General features: G+C 45.1%; 1 protein-coding gene across 1 annotated transcript in view; it reads right to left on the bottom strand.

The window, feature by feature from the left end:
* Positions 1-24,021, bottom strand: part of TBC1D10C (TBC1 domain family member 10C) — a 211,256-nt gene that overhangs the window by 4,260 nt on the left and 182,975 nt on the right. The window lies entirely within an intron of this gene.

Genomic DNA, 24,021 nt, shown 5'->3' with positions numbered 1-24,021 from the left:
CAAAGGGGGACAACTAAATACAATTTTCAGGCATGAAGGCACATTCATACAACACAGGGGGGGGCAGCTAAATACGAGGTTCAGGCAGCAGGCACATTCGCACAACAAAGGGGGACAGCTAACTACAATGTTCAGGCATAAAGGCACATTCATACAACACAGCGGGACAGCTAAATACGATTTTCAGGCATGAAGGCACATTCATACAGCAAAGGGGGACAGCTAAATACAATTTTAAGGCATGAAGGCACATTCATACAACACAGGGGGGACAGCTAAATACGAAGTTCAGGCAGCAGGCACATTCGTACAACAAAGGGGGACAGCTAACTACAATGTTCAGGCATAAAGGCACATTCATACAACACAGCGGGACAGCTAAATACAATTTTCAGGCATGAAGGCACATTCATCCAGCAAGAAGGGACAGCTAATTAAGAAGTTCAGGCAGGCACATTCATACAACAAAGGGGGACAGCTACATAGAATTTTATGGGAGTCACAGTGGAGGGGAAGAGGAGAGAAGGAATCAGAAGAGGGAACTGACCATGGGTTAGCAGCCTCTATGAGAACGAGGGGGTAGAGCTATCCCATGGACACGGCCTGGTAGCAGACAGGGGGCAGACAGGGGCATTCGATGTGGCCCTTGAATGAAATGGGCCGGCTCCCACGTCCCGGTTGCTGAAATTGGATTAAAAATACCAAGGCAACCAATGGGGGAGGAAGTAGGCACAGGCAAAGGCCATATTTAAACCGGTGATGACGAAGGTGATGGAGATGTATCAGCCGAGCGCAGTGGTTTTGCAGTGCGGTGCTGATTCGCTGTCTGGGGACCGGCTCGGCTGCTTCAATCTCACCATCAAAGGTAATGGCCAAGCACTCCTATTAACTGAGCTCTTCTTTCTGTTGGTTATTTAAGTCTTCTCATTCTCTGCACACACGCCCTTGCCGCGGCCCCTCTTACCCCTGCGCCCCCTCCCACCACCCTCCTTACCCCCCTTCCTTCCATACCGACCCCTGGGATGGCAGGTCCCATAGCACTTTTACATTGGAAGCAGAGTTAAGGCTACTGCCATCCTCTTTAACCTATGAGAGGGACCTGGTTCAAAATTACAAAGCTACTCTGGGTAATAACGAATACATAACTCGCAACCATAGTGTACGTAGCTATGCCTGCTGTGAGTTCACATGGATACATCCATTTCGTCTCCTCGCCAACCCGGGGGCATGAACATCCTGATCCTCCTCCCAAGATCTTTCCTCTGGTCCATACCCTTCCAATCCACCAGATCCTGCAACTTCCTTGCACCTCCTACTCCTTCCCTGACTCCCTGACATCTACCCCCTCTGGAGTTACTGTTAGTTTAACAGTCACTGGTGACTTCACTTCCTCTACTACTAAAGGACCAATGAACCTCACACTATCCCCCCCCCTCCTCCCCTCTTTAAAGCCAGGTTCCTAGTGGAGAACCATACAGAAGCTCCCTCCTGAAAAATCTGGAGCTTCCCTTAGCTTCCTGTCAGCAAAGCTTATACTTTGCTAAATTGCCTTGCGCAAATGGCGCCCCATCAACTCAAGCCTATCCTCTACATGCAGAACCTCTACCTCCTCCCTATGGATCTCGTGCAAAGATTGGTTAAAAAAAATGGTGACTGACGTACCGTTGGAGGTGTTATAGCTAAACTCGGCTAACCAAATCGGGTATACCCAACTTCTCCCGTCTACAAATGGCATTGCAAATATTTCTCCAACTCTGTTTGGCCATTACTTTATGGTTGATTACTGGTGGTTCATACCCAACGCCAAACAAAAAGCACTACAAATTGAGCTCCCTTATCAGAAATCGCTTGGTTTGGTAGACCCTGCAACCGCACTGTTTTGAAAAAAGCCAGAGCCAAAACTGCTGAAGCAGTTCCTTTATTCGGAATGAAATGTCTCGCCTTAGTCAAGATGTCCTCAATCAGCAAAATAGTATATCCTTGACCCGGCGTATAAGCCACAATCAAACCCAAGGAAGTCATATGCCATGGGCGAGGGGGGGCAGGGAGACTGGTAACGTTTCTAGTAACCCAGCTTGCGTCCTATTCTCAAATTTGGCACTTGCACAAACTTCTCAGGTCTTAACATCGTTCAAGGTATCTACATGCATGCCTTCCCACCCAAATCTTCTCACCAGTTCTAAGATTTTTCGATAACCTGAGTGGCCAGATAACAGTAACTGTTTATTTATACAGCCCTTTAGACAGTTGGAGTGCTTCAAGGTGGGAAGGGAACAAGAGAATACAGTAATTTCTTAGGCCTTGAAGTTTCCGAATGATCTAAATGGAACAATTGGCAAATGACGGCATTTCTTCTAGTGTGAGTGCATGAAGTGTTAGTTTTGATCTAGCTGGGGGGGAGGGGGATAGAAAAAGGTTGCGGGGGGACAGACCGACAAACGTACTATTCCTAGTACATTTAGGTAATGCATGCATACAGACGGAGGTGCGAGGAATGGGGAGGGGGGCACAAACGCATCCATTCCAACGGCCCTGGGTTAAGTGCAGAGGGGTTGCTTCACTCATAGAGCATAAGCAGAAAGTGCAGTAATGCCTGGAGGCAAGTGCACATGCTGGTGAGGGGGAAGAGGCAAGGAGGCTGTTCCAGAGAGGGGCACCTGCAGAGGATAAATATCTATCCCCAAATCAGTTTGTGAAATCGGCTCACCCGCAGAGAGTTGGAGGAGTAGCAGAAGACTCTAGAGGGAGACTATTTAGGAAGTTTTGTAGATAGTGCGGGCCCGGTGTTAGGAAAGACTACCATTTCATGCGTAATTTTCGCTCCAGTTGTGTACCCCCAACTTTTTCGCTTTGTTGAAACACCATAGTCTGACCTTGCCAGTGGAGCACAGCCTTCTGCTGCACTCCTGGGCTTTCGCTCACTTTTTATGGGGAAACTGGCATGCCCTTAAAGACAGTCAGTACTGGGAGACTTTGTTCCCCTTAGTCCTTGTCAATGTTGCAACTTTTCTGCAACATGTTGCAAGTGCACAAAGTACCTTACAGTGCACTTGGGTCTTTCTGTCATTTCTAAAGGCCCTAGTTGCTCTCGAAGGATTTTTTAGAAGTGCTGATGTGCCTTGGACAGGGCTGGTGGTAGCTTATAGCTTCGTATCTTTTGAACTCTTTCTTGCCAGGTAAACCGTGATTACTGCGTTTGGCACCGTTAGGTGGCCTGGCTCCAAAATGCCACGCCACAAGGTTCTTTGTCCTATGGCCATCTTGCCCCTTCACCCTCCCCAGGTCGGTCCTTATTTGGGTATGCATTTTCCAGTGAAGCGCCACGCTTTCACAGGCTTCTGCATGGCCTGTGTGCCCCCAGGATGTAGGCTGGACTGTCTAGTTACAATACACATTTCTCTATGGAAAAGTTGAATTTAGAAGTGTGCCCAATAGCCTCTCTGTGAAAAGTAGAATATAGAAGTACATTTAGAAAGTTGCATTTAGAAATGTACCCAATAGCTTCTCTATGGAAAGTTGAATTTAGAAATGTGCCCAATAGCCTCTCTGTGAAAAGTAGAATATAGAAGTGTGCCCAATAGCCTCTCTGTGAAAAGCAGAATTTAGAAGTACATTTAGAAAGTTGAATTCAAAAGTGCACCCAATAGCTGTGAAATGTTGCATTTAGAATTGTGCCCAATAGCCTCTCTGTGGAAAGTAGAATATAGAAGTGTACCCAATAGCCTCTCCGGGAAAAGTTGAATTCAGAAGTGTGCCCAATAGCCTCTCTGTGAAAAGTGGAATTCACAAGTGTGCCCAATAGCCTCTCTGTGGAAAGTAGAATATAGAAGTGTGCCCAATAGCCTCTCCGGGAAAAGTTGATTTTAAAAGTGTGCCCAATAGCCTCTCTGTGAAAGTTGAATTTAGAAGTACATTTAGAAAGTTGCATTTAGAAGTGTACCCAATAGCTTCTCTATGGAAAGTTGAATTTAGAAGTGTGCCCAATAGCCTCTCTGTGAAAAGTAGAATATAGAAGTGTGCCCAATAGCCTCTCTGTGAAAAGTGGAATTCAGAAGTGTGCCCAATAGCCTCTCTGTGAAAAGTGGAATTTAGAAGTACATTTAGAAAGTTGCATTTAGAAATGTACCCAATAACTTCTCTATGGAAAGTTGAATTTAGAAATGTGCCCAATAGCCTCTCTGTGAAAAGTAGAATATAGAAGTGTGCCCAATAGCCTCTCTGTGAAAAGTAGAATTTAGAAGTACATTTAGAAAGTTGAATTCAAAAGTGCACCCAATAGCTGTGAAATGTTGCATTTAGAATTGTGCTCAATAGCCTCTCTGTGAAAAGTTGAATTTAGAAGTGTGCCCAATAGCCTCTCTGTGGAATGTAGAATATAGAAGTGTACCCAATAGCCTCTCCGGGAAAAGTTGAATTCAGAAGTGTGCCCAATAGCCTCTCTGTGAAAAGTGGAATTCAGAAGTGTACCCAATAGCCTCTCTGTGAAAAGTAGAATTTAGAAGTACATTTAGAAAGTTGCATTTAGAAGTGTAGCCAATAGCTTCTCTGTGAAAAGTTGAATTTAGAAGTACATTTAGAAAGTTGAATTCAGAAGTGCACCTAATAGCTGTGAAATGTTCCATTCAGAAAGTTGAATTCAGAAGTGCACCCAATAGCTGTGAAATGTTGCATTCAGAATTGTGCTCAATAGCCTCTCTGTGAAAAGTCAAATTTAGAAATGTGCCCAATAGCCTCTCCGTAAAAGTTGATTTTAGAAGTGTCCTCAATAGCCTCCCTGTGAATTAGAAGTCTCTGAAAGTGCATGAAACCCATCATATCTCACTAACACGCTTACTCTCTCCTTACATCACCACTCAACTAGAACACAGAGATACTATGACACCATTCGGTATAACTGTTCTCATATCAACATTCGCTGCTCACTCCACATCATTCTAAATAATCACTGCTGGCTACACACCCCCCAGCAAGGCGTTCTCCTCAGGCCTAACGCAGCCACATCCGATCTGGATTAATCCTGCCAGAACGAACACATACTCCTGACCTCTCAACCACCACACCTACCGCTAGAAAGCAGCTATTACACTGATACTGCACGAGCTGTACACATACCTGGTGCTCACACGCACCTTTTGACTCTCTCTACTCTCTCTACTGATATGAACTTCGGTTCCCAAGGGCGTTCAACCTACCAGCGCCTTCAGACCATACCAATGGTATATAAGGCGCTATATAAATGCAAAATAACAATAACAATAACAACAGGCAAGCACACTCAGGGCAATATGGTGCGGCCATCTTGGAGGGCCAAAGCAGTATAGGGCAAAGTACAGAGTTGAGAAGAGAGGACGAAAAACCTACAGCAAAAGGGTTTTGCATCATTACAAATTGCTGGCCAGATGAGATCTTCAGGGTGCGATTTCTTTTCATGTATTTTAAACACGAAATTCTTTAAAAAAATCACAACAACCTGCATTTTGTCAGCAAAGTCATCAGGCTTACCCCATCAGCGCTGACTCCACTGAATGTTAATAGGCAGGATCAGAGATCAGGGCTGCAGACGCGCAGGCAGCAGCACTTTGTCCACAAAGCAGAAATGAAGTAGCAAAGTCGCCTTCTTTCTAGTACATCCAGTATATATAAATATGTATCTAAATGGCTGTGGTGCTAGTACCTAATGTAGCTGCTGCATGATATTCTGCCCTTACATCTCAACCAACCCCATTTTTTTATAGTTCTAATTATTCCACAGTGACTCACTCTTCTAAGAATGCGCAGATCTACAAGTACCTCCAAGAGTAATGATTTAAGTGTGCTCATCCCCCAACATAGTATAAAGTGTATAGTCTAGATTTCATTCCATTGCAGAGTTCCTCTCTCACTGTTTGTAGTTTACAATATATTATCATACACTTTTATTACTAGGTCCCTTTTACCCAGTCGTAATCTCTTACGCAGTCCTTGCCGTTCAGCTGTCGCTATTTTTGCTAGCTGACCGCTAGATTTACAAATGGAGGGACCATGTTCGGTGTTCCATGTATTCACAATTACACGAACGTTCTGAGATCGACAAAGTATGCATTGCTCTGTTTCCATAAAAGTGCCGTTAAAGCCACACATTGGTGAGTCAGGAGGCGCACATTATGGGGTTTGTTATGAATATGGCGGTGCAGGAAAAATGTGTCAGTAACGGAATTGGCGCCACTTTCCCCGTTCCTGGAGTGGGGGATTTACTTCCAGCATCATGCTGGAGGTAAATCCTCCTACTTTCTGCCGTAAAATCGGCAAAATCAATGGAATTACCACAGCAGTAATTCCGCCGGTGGTAATTCTGCCTAAATCCCCAATGGAGTCCCCACATTAATGGGGACTAACACCGCCACCAGCACTTGCAATCCGGTGGTAAATCCACTGGACCAAATGGTGGTAATGGTAATTCCTTTGGGCTGTATTCCGGTGGATTTACCACCAGAACACTGTCAACTCATAATGAGGCCCATTGACTTATTCATTGCAACTGAACACCCACTTTTTCCAATAATTATTTCACTTTTAGACATAGCCAAACATATGTCACATTGACCCTGAATTTTGAACACATCACCAACATTTTGAGGCTTCTTTTGCTCCCCATCTGTGTAGCTTATAGGGATTATGATCTATTTTGATGGAGCCTTTGTGTTTCTCCAAATCTAGCTCTCACAATGCCATAAAGTCTATAGGTTATATGTGAATGCGTGAATCTTATGACCATGTGGTTGCCAAGTGTTGTTGTCTGGGATCAATAATAAGCACGTTGGCTTTATCCGAGGGTGTTCCGTATCTGATCTCTTAAAGTGTCCTCCCAGCATGTTCAAATGAGTTGACTTCATAGCTAGCTGCAGAGCCGAAATGCTTTAGTGTCCAATAGAACTGGTAGGAGCTCATGTTCTATAGTGGCGCCACGTGATTGAAAGGTGTGAAAGCCTTGAGTAAGACTTTAACTCCTTTCAATCATGCCACGCCACATATTCAATCTTTTGTATGGTGGAGAGGAGGGGCAGAACGCAACTTGTGTTTCCGCCGCTCCCTTGCTCTCCGCCATACAAATGCTCCAGCATCTGTTCTGGCATGGATTGTCATGCCGGTGCAGATGTGGGAGATCCCTATGGGGTGCGCCTGCAGGACAGGAGCATGCTGTTGAACGTAATGTATGCAAGGGGGCTGGGCAGCGTATCTTTGCGCCACTGTGCAGCCCCGCTTGAAATGCTCAGGTCACCTTTGTGAATAAGGTGGCCTGAGTATTTCAGAAAGTTGCGCAATGAAAGGAGCACATTCTCTGCGCTCCTTTTGTTTGCACTAATGCATGGCCCCTTGGGTTTCGCTGCCCTTGTTGAGATGCAAATCCCTCTCAGGAAGGCCTTCAGAACATCCTATACTATACGGTCTTGCATTCACAGTCCAAAACTCTGCAATGGAGTCGTGTATAGTTTGTAAGATCTCTGGATATTGTAGCATTGATTAATGTATTCGCCATCTAGGTGCTGGTCTTACTGCTTTTGGGTCTCAGACACACATAATGAAAGGGCAATGATCAGATATTACTTTGGGGGCTATTTCACAGCAAGATATGTTGGGTAACCATTTCTCATAGGTCAAGTCTTAAACATGCACTGGGGGCGGGGGGTTAAAATGAAACATAAAATCACTTTTGGTGTGATTCAGATTTCGCCAAATGTCCACCAGCCCATCCTACCAGCCAGCACCAGCTCGAGAGCTATCCGACAAGGAGTGTGGGGAACTGGCCAGTTTGGGAGAGGTTTCCCCTGACGTGTATGAGGTCTCTGCGGTCCTGGGTTCCCGGGTCTTTAGGGGTTCCCTTCAGTATCTGGTGGACTGGTTGGGCTATGGCCCTGAGGAGCGGTCTTGGGTTCCTGCCGTGGACGTCCACGCCCCCCGTCTGGTTGCCCGGTTCCATCGGGACAATCCTGCCTGCCCGCAGGGTCGTGGGCCTTTGGGAGGGGGGCTCTGTCACGACTCGTAGGGATCACAACACGTTTCCCAGTCCCCCCTCTATGGTGCCTAACCCCTCCCGATCTCATGCTCAGCTCCGGGATTTACCGGTATCCTCCTCATTTAGGTTGCCACCACATGGTCCCCAGCGTTTTGCAACCCGCCCGCTGCGGCGCCCGCTTCAGTGGCGTCTCCCATGGTAATTGAGGGATCGACTTCGTGCAGCCGCACTTCCGCATTCCAGGAATGCTTCACGTTCCCAAGCCATGGCTGCTGGTCACATGACCCGGAAGGTACGCACGCGTGCGGCAGCAGATCACGTGACTGGAGGCTGCGGGTCACGTGTCCAGATGGGGAGCGAAGCACCAGTATTTAAAAGGCTGCGTCGGTGCAACTGGCGCTTCACAGCTGTTTAAATCCTTGGACACTGTTCGGCGCTACGTACCTGATTTCTTGAATACCCGGATACCGACCTTGGACTGCTTCACGGAATTGCTATTGGATCTCCTTGGCTTTGTCTTTTGGAATTACCGGTCACGAACCACGGACTGCTTTTTGGACTTTGTCTTCTTTATCCCTGGCACTACGATCACTTGTCCTTGTTCTGGACTTTGACAACGGATGGGCCCGTTCCATCTCAAGTACGTTTGACCTTCTGGCAATACTTCCCTGATAGGGAGGGTCCTGGAGAATCCCAGAAAAACCCCATAGGTATACCGGAGTACCTCACCGCTCCACTGGGCAAGACTGTTCCGATTTGTTGTTGGATTGACTAGTGGTTGTTGTTGGGCGCATAACTTAACCGGTGCTTTCTTTGCAGTGGTCCGGGGTTTCTGAGGGTCTGCGGTTCCGGAGGAAGAAGATCTCCCTCCTGTGGCCTCAAGGGTTGCACTGGGAGTCTTTTTGCTCCTCACTGTGCGGCACTTGTGGACAGAGGTCTCTCCTGACTACACGACAGTCAAGTCACAACAATTTCACCCCAACATCTTTTAATTCACCTTCTAAAACGAAAGCGACAGATTGAGTGGAAAGAATGGCTACCCCAAACTTCAATGATGTTTAAGGAGCAGGGCAGCATTGCGAGAGCCTGCATCTCTGGGACTTTTGTACGTAAAAGTCTGCTGTATACGTCTCTTGTAAAAAAGCACAGTCCACCCTCATTGTTTTGAAATGTGTCAGCAATTTGTATCTTTTCACTGGGATACCAGCACCCTCTATATTCCATGACCAAAAGTGTCTTCCACCATTAACCTACAGATGAATCAAACATTATCTATACTTTTTACGTTGTTGGCTGCAGTGTACTGAAGGGTTTATCAGTGTGGTGTTCCCCATGTTTTGTGTGGGGAGCACCATTTGCCTGGACCGAATCATTCTATACAATGCAGATACAATTAAGGAGAGGCAGTCACTTACAACCTCCCTGGATATCAAAACAAGTTAACGATGAAAATTAACTTGTTGATTAGCAAATATCAATGGTTTGTAAACATCAGTGTGAACATAATGAGATAGGGTAATTTATTATTTTTTTTTTTTTATTTGTTTGTTAAGTCATTTTTAATAAGTGTTTATAATGAACAAATACAGAATACAGTATTCAGCAATTAACAATTATAAGAATTGCCAGTAAAATAATCCAAGATAAATAAGTAATTTGAGTTAGAAATTAGAAGGCAACAAAGTAGTGAATCAAGGTTTCAATAAGTGTAAGAAAGACAACATGTAATGGATGAAGTCAATATAAATGAATTTGAAAAGCTGTAACATCAGAATAAATTGGAGCAATAGATGAGATATAAACTTAAAAGGGTCACAGGTACACAAAAGAAGAATAAACAGACAAGAAAATACAAGACACATGAGGAGACGATACTAAAATTGAAGTAACAAATAAAAAAGAGTCAGCCGAGAAGCCATTAATGTATTTGATCTATGGTTTCCACTTTTGATTACATTGATGCACATCAGTTAGAGAGATGACACATCATTTTTCCATTATGTGGATATAGTATATATAATTCCATCAGGTAGCACATGAGAAGCGATCAAAACATTTCCAATTAGAAGATATCAAATGGAAACCATTGTAGACCAGTAGGTGGAATAACCTGGGAGAGGGAATATTGGTTAAATCAGAGTAACCATGCAATCCAACAATTAGATTGTCAAGATTGAGTTGAGTAGTAAAATGGAAAATATTTTGAAGTGATGTCCAAATCCTCTCCTAAAAAGAGAATATAAATTTACAATAAAAAATACAGTGTTTGAAATCAGCAGTACATTCTTTGCAAGACCAGCACACGTTTATCAAGTTGGGAGAAAATCTAAGGTACGCCCTATTTAAAACAAAAAAGGCTGTTTGAGTTAAATTTGTGGCTTTAGATATCTAACCTAATTTCTAACCTATAAACCTCCTATCTAGTGGATTAGAGATCCGTTGTTTAGACCTCCTATGGGAGTGCAGTATTTACAGCTCTCTAGGAGAAACAAGTAAAATAATCTCAGGTGCTGAACATTTGTCATCTATGATAATGCAACCATAAACATCATTTTACTCTAATTAGCACTCATAGTCATTCAATTCCCTCATGTACTTCCAAGAGAGTGCTAGTGTATTATCTTTGACTATAATATGTTGATGACATGTGCTTTGTATAGGTTGGATATACTGTGGCTATAAAAGATGTCCTGAAATTTTATCCTGCTGCTGGAGGCTGTCCTTAAAAACTCACACTGGCGCGCAGTGTGCAGTGTGTGCTGTGTGTTCTAGTGAAGATTTTCCAGGACATGCCTATTTGGAGTTTGTCTACACTTTTTATCCTGCTGCTGAAGATTCAGTGTACTGTGTGGACAATACTCTTATTTCTGATGTCTCAATTTTAGCACCTGTTGTCTCATATGAGTTGGCTAAAAGGATCTGCTTGTCCTTAGGCGCAGATACTTCATATATTCCCTCTACTCCATAAGTGGTGCGGTGGATGAGGTACAGCTGCACAGGTCTAATTTTAACTTCACGTCAGCTTCAATTCTTAATTTTGCTTCTCTGAATGGGGATCTTTTGGCAGAGAAATGTGTGATGCCTGCTCAGGAGTACGTTTCCTCTAGACATGGGGGAATCCCTATTTCATGGCACACTTCTGGTTCACCTCAAAAACATACAGCACACTTGCAGGGTTAGTCCTCATCTGCTCTAAATCAAAAGTATGACCAGGGTGATCACATAATTGATGCTTTTTCTTTCCCTGTTTTATCAAGGATACTAAATGCAATAGATAAGGCCATGATAACACACAATATGAACTACGAAGAGGGCCGCGCTGCCCTAAAAGAGCTCTCAGTTACGATTATCTTTATTGAGGGGTTTGTCATGGCCTGTGGTAGCTCGTCAGGAAAAATGAACGGGGAGTGTTGCGTCAAGTGTCTCTTGCATCAGCTCCTGTGTGTCTTGTGGCCTCTGAGGCAGGTCGGCCTGAGATTGTGCTGAAAGCTTTGGTCCAAGAGCCGATGTCTCAGCCTGCAGTGTTCTATACTGCTCATGTGGCGGAGTCACAGTAGAGGTATGTATGTATGTATGTATGTATTTTATCTTATATAGCACCGGTAGCCCGCCGGCATCAGGGCGCTTAGAAAAGACATACACATAATGCATGGGATAGAGAGGTGCCAACACACATCCCTGGCGCACCCCCAATTCAACTGGAAAAGAACCCATACAATGCCCATTGGCACCACTCCTCACACAAGCTTGCGTTGTACCATGCAATCTGGCCAAAAGGTTGACCAGGGCCCCCAGTGAATTCTTGGACCTGAGCATGTCCCACAGCTTTTCACGGTTGACTTTGTCAAATGCCGTGCGCAAATCCATGAATGCCAAATAGATGAGCTCTTCCTTCAAGTAAAGTGAATGTGCCATTACCAAATAGAGGTTAAGTACCTGCTCAGCTGTGCCCAGCACTGGCATAAATCCTAGCTGGGCTGGAGAAAGGACTCTGCTACTCACAATCCAGTCCTCCAATCGAGCCAGAATGCACAACCCAATAGTTTAAACAGAGAGTCCAAAAGTGATATAGGTCTATACGAAGCAGGGGAAGCCCGAGATCCCTGATTTGGATGTATCTGATCTGGTGGCACAGATTCAAATACTTTCTTATTTGATTTTCTTCCCAATCCAATAACCCACATGCCAGCTCAGCATTGAAAGATCGACAGCTGCACCTGCTTCGCTTAAATCTATGCTTGTTCATTGTATGCCTTGGTACAGTGGTGAGATGTATGTGACTGCTAGCAGATGTAAGGTCTGGAGAAGATTTGCAGCCAACATGAGAATAGAGCACCTTTCATCTCGTTCCGCTGCTGACTGCGGCTGGGATGGAAATCACTATTGAAGGACTTTATATTAAGACCATGGAGAGACTTAACCTCTGACCATATGTTGATTGATTTCTGTTAGTCATTTTCTATCCCTAGAAACATTAAAGGCCTGGGGGGGAATGCCTACTCTGGAGTTTTTTCTTTACTTCAGGATGTCAATGTTTTCAGAAGTGTGTGCCCCTCCTTCAAAATGCAAGGACCTGTTTTTGCTCTGTTGCATAGTATGATCGAAGCAGAGGAGGAGGTAAATCTGTATCTTATCTTTATTCTTAAATTATTAAGGAAGAGACAAAGTCATTGGAGGCTTCCAAAGCCCGGTGGGAAGGGGCCTTCAGGTGCACACTGAAGACGAGCAATGGGCCAAGAAGCTTTCTCAGACCAAATATTTCTCTCTTAATTCTCTTTTTAAATTAATTCATTTTACACATCGTTACTTACTTTCCTATACGGCAACCTCTCTCTATAAGTGACAACCCCATATTTCACGATGCTGTCGATAAGAGCATGCTGGGTTCCTTCATTTGGCTGGGCTGTGACCAGCTACTGCTGCTTTCTGGAATGAGATGTTTGAAGCTGCCTGTAAGATTTGGGGATGTCCCCTTCCCCTATACTGAGACTATTGGGACTCACTAGAGAAATTCTGGGTCACTCAAGGAGACATGCAGGATTGTTATTCGTATTAGTTGACAAGGCGGTGTGTTGACAAGGCATTGATAACGTATTTGCCCCTGAATGTGTGAAAATGGTGAGAGCATGTGGCTTACTTCCATGTTGATCTCTACGCCTAAGCCATTGGACATTAGCCATTAGAGCCATTAGCCATTAGAGCCATTAGCCATTAGAGCCGCCAGGATACCGGCATCTGGTACTTACCTTTACCGGCACCGGGTCTGGCGGCATTGCCGCCGGATTACGGGCGCCGGCGGAGCAGTGTTAATCCCCATTCATGGAGTCCACTAGGACTCCATGAGAGGATTTGCCATTATTACCACCACGGGCAATGCCAGTGGCGGTAACAAGGGATTTATATACCGGTAGGGTGCCTGAATTACCTCCAGCAATTAGCTGGAGGTAACCCAGATTCCCCACCATCACTCCAGTAGTCTGGCTGTCTGGTAAATTGCCAGTATCCGTGGATACCGTCACTTTTTTACCGGACTGCCAGACTCGGAATGATGCCCATTATTTGCTTTCAGGTGATAATACGCATCTTGGTGATGATGCGGATCCTCCATGTTCGATGCAGATGTTGCAGATTCTTAATTTACTGGAACCTTCATGGTCTATTTTCACGGGTATGAAATATTACTGACAAATTTGTTTTGTTTGTTTTGTCCCGAATTGGCATACTCCTCTTTATGTTACGTATTTCCATTGAACAAAGACAATGCTAGAAATATGTTTTTCATATACGACTGTCTTGATAACTGCTGTATCATTGTAACGTGCATGATGACTATTTTGGAAATCATTCCTTCTGCAATTTGCACATTTTGTTGTTAATTCAATAAACAGATAAAAACATATTTTTGTTCAGCTTTAAATGAATGCTCTATGTGAGAAACCTGAGGGTATTCACCCAATATGACCTTGAGAATCCCTTATTCAGGTGGCCATGGAAGGGCTGACGCTCTCAGATCCCAACCCTGGGGGTGGACGAGCGAGGGAGGATCACCTGGGTAGGGGAATCCAGGGTCATACTTGGGGGGATACCCCAGGTGAGATGCAATATTATACAGGAGTAAGGGACGAGGGAGATGAGGTCTATGAAGCCTTTACAGGCTGCACCAAATTGACCTCCCTTCAATTCAATGCACTTCCTCTTCTGAAAGCCAACAACACCTCCGTATATAACCAATCCCCTAGGATCCCAATTTACATTTCTCCCAGAAACTACCTATCCCAGAATCCTTGCTTTTCTAATTCCTACTTGAATGATTCCAACTGTTCTTCTCCACATCTCTCTGATTATTGATTCCCACATCCCCAAAAGGCTCAGAAAAAAACACTACGATTCGCACAACCCCTTTTGTTAAGTTCTCGACCTCAGCTATTCCCGTTTATCCCGCAAACCCTACCAATCCCATCTTTCTGATTATCCTTTTCCGAATTCTCACAAAACCTCCTGCTTATTTCACAAACCTTCCCTATCCTGTCCCGTAGGATACTCTGACATTCCAAACCCTCCCCTTTCCAATACAAAGACTACAATTTCCGACACCCACACATATCCTCAATGTAGAAAACAATGGACTGGTAATAAAACTGTGTACCTGACATGTCCCAATACAAGGTTCAGGCAAAGTCAGACAATTGACTTAAATCACACACACCTGATGGCCCTTACTTTTCTCCACAGGGATAAAAGGTGGAGCAGGAAAGCATAATACGAGCAACGGGAGCACAGCAGACAGCACGACGGCAAGAGAAGCAGGAAGGCAGTTGGAATTGAGAGAGTTGCGAGTAGAGAAGTGACCTTGCCCTTTTAATTCCAGGGCCGCAGAACCTTCGTGGAAGAGAGCCTAAGACCGCAAACAATAGCACTAGTGTTTTACAGCAGATGTCAACGGTACATGGGGCAAGCTTATGCCAATGAGCATGACCAAGGGAAGCTCCCGCGCCCGTGGTACCGGTCTTGACTCCAGGAAAGCCAAAAGCCAAGCGGTTCATCACAGCCGGTAAGTAGAGGGGAGAATTGATACAAACCGTGCTGTGTTGAGAGAGAGAGAAATGCAAAGTGGCAAGTTTAAACCAAGGTTAATGAACTGTGTAATGAACTGTTAAGGGGAGACAGCTACAGAGGGATCAGCACCATGTGGGTGCTAACTCAAGAGACTCTGGTTAAGCCCCATATGAGAGAAACTACAGATACCAGTAAGGCCGTAGGAGGGCCAGCAAAATACGTCAAAGTGGTCACACAGAGGGTCAAGCAAAATCCCTGTACAATCGAAAGACTTTGATCTACAAGCAGTGTGAAAGAAAGGGAGGTGAATCCTGCAAACATTGAACTGAGTAAAAAGAGACCATTGAAAGTAAGAGGGGTCTGTGTCCAGAAGAGGGGGATCCGGGGGTGAGCTACTATCACCCTGATCGAGAGTCATGGTAATCCCGGTGAAGGGAGGCTAAGAATCGAGAGGGGTCAGAGCCCGGCAGAGGGGTATCCAAGGGTGAAAAGGTGTCAACCCAAGATTGAGAAAAGTGAAAGTAAAAGTTAAGAGACGGCAAGAGTGAACCCGAAGGAGGGATGCCAGAGAAGAAGAGTCCAAGCCCAGGAGAGGGAGATCCAGAGGTGAAGCTATCAACCAAGTACTAGCAGTCAAGAGGGGTCTGAGTCTGGCACAGAGAGATCCAGGGGTGAAGCCATCACCCGAGAACCGCCAGTGAAGAGGGATCCGAGCCTGACAGAGGGAGATCCAGGGGTGAAACTATCATCCAAACTTCAAGTAATAAAAGAGCTGACATATAAATTGAGGGGTACGATACGTGAAGGGTCAACAACCAGAAGAGGGGGACTCAGGGGTGAAACCACCACCCTAGCTGAATGATGGATTAGAATTGAGAAGGGTCAGCGCCCAGAAGAGGACCACCTAAGGAGTGAATCCATTACCCAGCGAACATGGGAAAGAAACTTTCATTTGTTAAAGGAACTTGTGTTTTGTCAGCTGATCACGTCAGGCCCTCGAAGGCAAGGTACTTTCAAGGAAATGAGACTTGGCCATCGACGGTCCTGTGAACTGCCATTGGAACTATCTTCTTGTGCTGGAGAAGCCAGAGAATGTGCTGTGCTCCAGGCTCCCATCGTACCCAGTGTACAAAACGTGGGGAAGGGAGTTCCAGGCTACCGCATCCTGACATATTATTTGAGAACACTTCTTTATTTTCTTGGAACTATCCCACACCCATTTTTTGTAGTAGTTGTGAGGTTTGGCAATAGGTTTCTTGGTATAAGCCCTTTTTTTACACAACACCACTAGGACTGCCTTATTTTTCATTTGATGTTTGACACTTGCTCCCATCTTAGATTTAGGTTTAGGTTAGGCGTTTTTCCAACCTGCATATAGCACTTCATTGTTCAAGAAACACCCTTAAACTGTGATCACTTGTGTCTGTCTTAATTGTTTCCATCATGAGTTCCTCACATCTCCCGCTGGATGACACCCTCTTGACCTTTTCATTTCATACAATCTGTCCACACAGCATTCGCTTCATACACATCCTCTGTTGTGTTTACTGTGGCCACACATTTTGCTGTAAGTGCACACTACATCAAGATTCATATTCTCCAATATCATAGTTGTGGAGAACTAGGGTGGGAGGGTGTTAGAAGGTGTTAGAAGGTTACTAGAGTATTTGTTTATTCATACAGCAAGGGTGGCTGATGGACTATTGGTTGTGTTGGTCGCTATTGCTTGGAGCTGTGGTAGGTGCCTGCATGCCCTGTCCCTTGAGAAGAGGCCCTCGTAATTTGTGAGGTGGAGAGTGAGAGATATTAATACAATTAGTTAAGTTAGAAGATTTGGCAGAGTCAAGGGTTGTCATGAAGGAAGGAAAGCCATTCCTGTAGGTAAGGTGAAGAGTTGAGATCCAGGATAAAGTCTGCAAAGTCCTATTAAATTAAGGGGAACTGGGAGGAGCGAGTGGGAGGAGGGAGGACCTGATTTCGGCTAAATGAGGAGTGAAGGAGTCAGGTTAACATTTACATTCTGAGACATAGGAAATAGGAGGGGAAGAGAGCAGGGGAGAAACAGTAATGCTGAAGTGCAGGAAAGAGTGGTCAGAAGTAGAGCGGTCAATTGTGTGATTAAATGTTGAAAATTAAGAGGAGCACAAGGCAAGGTCAAGACAGTGCCCTTAGGAGTGAATGGGTAGTGTGTGAAGTCAGGTTAGGTAGTTGTGAGAGACAAGGGAGTCAAGATCGAGTTAATGGCTGGGGGCCATTTTGGGGAATTAAGCAGCAGCACTAATGGAGCTTTGATGGGAATGGAGTCAAAGAGATGGCCTATACTGGAGTAGGAGGATTTTGGGAGGGCAGGATGCGAGTAGTTGGATTTCATTGAACTGTAAGGAGTCCGAAGCAGGACTCGCACACAGTGGTGGCATTTTAATGGCTGATAGCCTTTTTATAAAACAGAAAATGAAAATCCTACCTTTCCCTAAATTGAAGAGGGGTTTCCTTGCCTCAAACAAAACTAAGGAAACTGTTAGAACGTCTGTCAAAACAATAGTCCACCGTCCTGTGTGCAAAACGCCTGTTTCCGGCCCTTACACTTAAATGAATATACAAAGGGGAAACTGGGACTCGCAACTACACATTAATGAATCCTTTCTTATGAGTAGTGTACAGTGTTCGTTCCACTGCTCCAGATGCAGCAAAAAAGGGGAAAAGGACTATTCACAATTTCAAAACAAATAAGTTCTTCAACAATAAGCAGAAGAAAGGATTACTCCCTTTTGTCACAATGTTCACAAAAAACAGAGGTAATTCTCCTCTTGGTTTTTCCAACTCCTAGGGCCTCATTACACTGTAGGCGGTAAGGGTTTACCGGTACCGGTATTTTACCGGTACCGGTAAATCCTTACCGCCTTACTACGAGGTCCCTTTGCGGGTTGAGGAATTTAACGCCTACTTTTTGCAGGCGTTAAAAACCAACCCGCAAAGGGACCAGTGGAGCTAATTACGGTACCGCAATTTGCGGTACCGTAATTAGCGCCTTCCCCATTCCCATAGAGCCCTATGGGGCAAAAATGGGAATGGGGAAGGGCAATGGTGAAAGGGGGAATTACCACCCCGCCAACCTTGGAATGGGGCAGTAATTCCCCTTTCCACCAAGGCGGTGCCGGTATTTTACCGGCATGAACCATGGCGCTAATAGCACCATGGTTCACCGCCTACCGTGTAATGGGCCCCTAGTCTGCACCAAGGTACTGTCTCCCTTTCTGTGGTTATCATAGTAACAAATGTTCACAAACTCAAGAGGTTGTCTTGTCACTCTTAATGTTTCAAAACTCACAGTCAATACCAGGCTACTGCCTCCCTTCACCTGGATACCAGATGCACAAATGTTCACAAGGCCAAGAGCTTGTCATGTCACTCTTAGTGTTTCCAAACTCCCCGGGATATGTGAGAAACCTGAAGGTGTCTCCCTAGCTAGTCCCCGGGGATCTGTCGTCCAGGTGGCCAGGACACAGCCATCGCTTTTGGATCCAGTTCCTGGGGGTGGACCAATGAGGGAGGATCAACTGGATGGGGGGAGTCCTTGGGGAGTGGGAGTGGGACACCGACGGGCGAGTCATGGTATCCCCCTTCTTTCACCACCTTTTCCCCATCCTACCACGTAGGACATTCAAAAACACTGCCCCCCCCCCTTTTCCGACACAAACACTTTCGTACAACACTCAAGAGAACGGAATAACACCACAGCTGTTTCCCTGACATGTCCCAATACAAGGATGAGGCAAAGACAGGCAATTGACCAGAATCACACACACCTGACAGCCCTTTCCGTTCCCCCACAGGGATAAAAGGTGGAGCAAGAGAGCACAGTACAAGCAAGGCAGAACCCATGACGAAACAGCTATCCAGACCCGGCAGTTGAAGAGGAGGAGAAAGGCTGCAAAAATTGAGAGGCTGTCGAGGAGAGAAACGACCTTGCCCTTCTTGACGAAACCCTGCAAAACCTCAGCAGAAGGAATCGTAACACTGAGAACAATAGCCCAAGTGTCCAGCAGCAGATGTCAACAGTACCCAGAACGTGTCAGCGCTGATAAACCGGAGTGAGGGAGACTCCTGCTTCTGTGATACCGGCCTTGACTCCAGTTAAGAGGAAAGCCAAACGGTTCATCACAGCCAGTGAATCGAAGGGGGGACGGATAAGAACTAGGCTTTGGTGAATGAAAGTCGCAAAGTGGCAAAGTGAGAAATGTTCAAAGAACTTTAAGAATTGTAAAGGGGAGACCAGCTGCAGAAGGGGACCGGCACCACATGGGTGCTGCTCAGAGAATCTCTGAACGATACCGTCTGAGTGAAACTACAGATACCAGAAGGCCGTAGGAAAGCAGCCAAGATAGATCAAAGTGGTCATACAGGAGGTCAAGCAAAATCCCTGTACAGTCGAAAGCCATTGGGCTAACAACTGTAGAGGAATTAAGGGAAGTGAATCCCGCTTCGTAAGAAAGCAAGGTAAGTGAATCCCGCAAACATTGAAAACAAAATGTGAATGTGAAGTTGGAAAGAGTGAACCCGGAAGAGTGATACTGATGAAAAGGGGCAAAGTCTAAAGTCCCAAGAAACAGTGCGTTGACAAAGGTGAACCCGGCCAAGGGATGTCCACTGGAACTGTTTAAAAAGACATTAAGATTTGTGAATGAAGTAAAAATAAAACCATAGTAAACCCGGCGGAAGGGGGCTAAGATTCAAGAAGGGTCTGCACCCAGAAGAGGAGGACCCATGGGTGAGAGAGTCAAAGGGGGGTGTTTAGGAACTTTCCTATTTGTCATGCAAGTATGGACTTTTTCAACATGACAATAGGGGTATCCAGTGATGGTAACAAAAAAAGAAATAACAAATAAAATTTTTCACGAAACTGTAATACCGAAAATCACCAATTTATATTATATATATATATATATATATATATATATATATATATATATATATATATATATATATATATATATATATATATATATAAATGTGTGTGTGTGGGGCGTGGGGTAAGGGATTGAAAAGGGTGGGGAGCAGATTGGGGTGGGCCTAAAATCATTGCAAAAAGGGGGGCTTGGGGGAGACCCCCAAATAAAATAAAATAAAAATTCTATATTTTCCGGCATTTAAGTATCAGTAAAAATGTTTTTGTTATACCATTTTTCATTAACATCACATGGAACCGACAATAGGATATGAAGGATTGGGGAGTTGGGTCCTGGGTGTCAACCTCGGCTGTGTTAAGGGGATAGCATGTTCTCTCTGGAATATTGTCTCCAGGTCCACAGGGGAACTCCCTCCCCATGTGATCCTCCCTCATATTGCAACCCCCAGGGTGTCTTCTGGACTGTGACCACACCCCCTTGACCACACAAGGGTAGATTTTCCATGGGAAAGTAGTGACGTCATCGCCAGATTCATTACAGAACTCAAAGGGACCAGTTGGGAAGTCGGAAGGTGGAAGGGGCCGAAGAATGAGGCGTGTTGATCTCTCGCCCAAGCCTACCATCTCTTTTGTATGTACAGGAGGAGCCCACAAAGGTGGTGGAGTCAGTGTGCAAGCAGGCAAGGGTATCAGAATCGTGAGGGATGATCCATGTCTCGGTAATTTCCACGGTCACGAGATGGAGGGCATGTGACCATCCAATTGATCAGTGAGGAAACAAACTTTTTTGCCGATAGAGCCCAACTGCGATAGAAGTAGGGAGGTAAGGGGTGAAGAAGGATTCAAACTGAAAGGTCTTAAAAACAGAGCTTGTCCTGCATTTGTAAGTCTTCTTCTGCATAGAGATTGGCTTATAATCATAAGTGCTCTAAATAGCGCTCAGTGTCAGATGTAGGAGATCTAAATAGAGCTCAGCATTAGGTCTAAGAGTAGAGACCTGCTCAGATTCAATGTGCTTAAAATGGAGTTCACAAACTTGTCGTGGTCTGGTGTCTCCAATGTAATGGGTGCTATTGTTAGTTTGGACTGGGATAATCAGTGTGAGTCAAGGTGTTCCAAAGACAGAAAAGTAGAGCCAGGGTGGTGAGGTAGGAGAGGGATGGAGATCACACATCAGCCCAAGGTAGATCTGAGTGTCCCTATGGAGTACAGTTGAAAAAAACAGAAGACTTAAAGAAAAAGAAAGAAAATGCTGTAGACAAGGCTAGCCCTGCGAGTAGTAAAAGTCTACTAAAATCACATGTAATAAAGAACGTGTTATGCAAATTGATGAAACTAACAAAGTTACTCTTTCCTAGTGGAGCTCAGGAAATTGGTATCTCTCACTTTAAAGAACACATCATATATTTTTTGAGTAAATTATGTGAGGTGGTCTTAAAAGATAATAAACACTGGAGGGATCCTTCTGCTGCCTAGACTGAGAATAAGGATATTTGTGTTAACACCGAACGAGTTATTGCTTCTGAAAAAAAAACACTTGTTCAGTCTTATAATGGAGTGCGGGATGTAGTGGTTCATGGACAGGGGTTTGACTAATAATTTGGGATGTCTAAGTGCAGGAGCTCCAGTCCCTCTTTATCACAGAAGAAGAAGGCAAAGCGATAGCACTGATAGACCAGAGGTAACTGTCGTATCATGATCCAACAATGTCTGCGTTACTGCCTCAGGGAGGAATCTCTCTGCCCTAGTTCTGAGAAGCAGAAGCCGCAGAGGTGAGCGGAGCGGTGTTAGCTGCAATTGCCTGGAAATGGCAAGAGGGCACGTAAGGATGCCAACTCTGGGAATGGAGAGCCTGAGGAGGTGTTGATGGCCCTTGTTTAGAGGGTCAAGGAGGGGATGCACAACAGTCTCTCATTGCATTCCATTCCAGATATAACTAGTGCAAACCCTTCCACACCCAACATTCCAGTGTACCGCAACTTGGCTTCCCTTCAAGGGTGGACTCAGCCACGCGATCGGAGACTCACCCACAACATGGGCAGGGGAAAGCATTATTTTTGCGACTTATAGAAGCCGCAGCACTGAAACCTTGGCGAAATGCAGAAGATAAAAAACATCCAAGTAAAGGCAAGCCATCAAGCCTCCTTCCTTTCTCCGAGTAGTCACTTGCTGACTCTTCTAAAATCCCAAGTGAGCGACAAAGGCTACTTATCCCAGAGAATGGCTAAGCCATCATTGTGACTCCACTCTTCCCTATCTGCTTAATTTCTGCCTGATTTATTCTTTTTTTTCAGTACTGGAAACTAAGTTTCCTCTACAATAACTTGGGGCCATTGCGTCTTAATCTGCCGTCATAGGACTTATTGGTTATGGTTGCCATGGTTCCTTTGAGTTCTTCGCCACAGCTCACTTACTCTGCTAAATTCAGGTACTCAGATTGAAGTGCTTTGCAGTTGCCTCCGGCCTGCTCTGTGAGTTAAATGTTTCTACAGGAAGTCTCCATCTCATGGCTGCTTGGCAGACACAGGAATTTACACAGCGACAGCTGCAAGCTACCTTGGAGTTTTAAAACATTGAAGCAACAGCAATGGGCACAGAAGTACAGAGATCTTTGAATGACTGCAAGATTGGGAGCAGATCTCTGAAGCAAATCCCCCTATTCTCTTTCTAGTAGGAGGAAAAGATGGGATTCAGAAAAGAGGAGGTTTCATTGTTTTCAGTAGGCAAGGTGTTTAGATTTGGTGTGGATGGCCAAAGGGATCAACTTCCATAGACGTGGCCTTCGGATTGCAAAGCACCTCTCTTCTTCCAAGCTGCACCGAATTTGAAGGAGCTGGAATCAGATTACAGTTGAAGGAGACCAGGAATCATTCAGAGTAATTTTTTCTCCCACGGTATTTAGGAACATTTTCGGCAACATGTTTGCGTGTCTGCTGGTGGTCTTGACCAAGTTGTTAAGAAAGAGTAAGTGTGGCGGTTATGGGTTAGGGAGATGGTAGTATGAACTCTTCGTTTAGGTTCCAATATGGCTGTGGTGTTCTGGACCACATGTGGATGTTTTGGCAGGCCAATGTAAAGTGTCAGTTTTAGCAGTCAAGACGTTCTACATCCAATGGGTATTCCCCTGCTTGTATTCAGGGCACAATGTTCCAGAGTGGTCAAATCGACTGGTGGGAAGTACTGGCCACAAAACTTCTATGGCTTCTGAGACCCATTTCAGATCATGCGACTCCTAACCTTTTTTTGATTGTTAATGTGTAAGGGCTTCTGCTGCTGGAGTGGCCAGAGCTACAAAAGGAGTACCTGGACAAGGAGAAACCTACCCTTAGACAGTGGCGAGGCGCAGTCCTCCAAGGATAGGGAAGACTATTACAAGTTCTCAGAAGAAGAGAAACCAATTATTGTTGATCTAAGGCAAATCTGTCCCCCCTGGCCATTTAGAGACTAGCCCACTGGCACCAAAATCAGTCTGAAGGCCAGTCAGTGTGGGGGCCCAACAGGAGGAAATATGGGGAATGACTACCCACCCTACTTCTATAAGGAGCAGAAGGAAGAGCCAGAAAAGCCATGGGGGGGTCGCAAAGGTCAGCCGTTGCAGTCAATCTGAGAAAGAGGAGCTACCAAATGAGATCTTGGGAACAGGGCAGGAATGGACTTGGAAGAAAGAGGCTTCATGACCAAAGGTCGCAATCCACTGCCAGCAGAGGCAGGAGGCTGTCCAGGGAGAACACCATAACATCATATGTTCATTTGGCAGAAGTAAGAAAAAGTCTACATGCTCTCTAGCCGAAGGAAGTGGAGCTATAACTCCAGCTTAACGTGCTAAGCCTGGGTGAGCTCAAAGAAGGGAGTGCTGTAGAAGGTGAGCTAAGTGAGATGCGCCTTGCGGCATGCGTGGGACATGTTTGACAGAGCAATATTAGCTCAGGTTACAATTCTGTTGTGAGTGTTGGTCATTAGGTTGTCACATTGTTGTATGTGGGCAGGATGTAGGTTGTCTGGAGGTCGTTCCACGTTTCAGTGCATACAAGTCTGTGCAGCAAGCACTTAGTCCAATAAGACACCT

Source organism: Ambystoma mexicanum, chromosome 12 (genome assembly GCF_040938575.1).
Source record: "Ambystoma mexicanum isolate Mex_15411 chromosome 12, UKY_AmexF1_1, whole genome shotgun sequence".
NCBI lineage: Eukaryota > Metazoa > Chordata > Amphibia > Caudata > Ambystomatidae > Ambystoma > Ambystoma mexicanum.
Note: the sequence above shows the minus strand (reverse complement) of the source record. Positions and strands in the feature narration are given on the sequence as shown.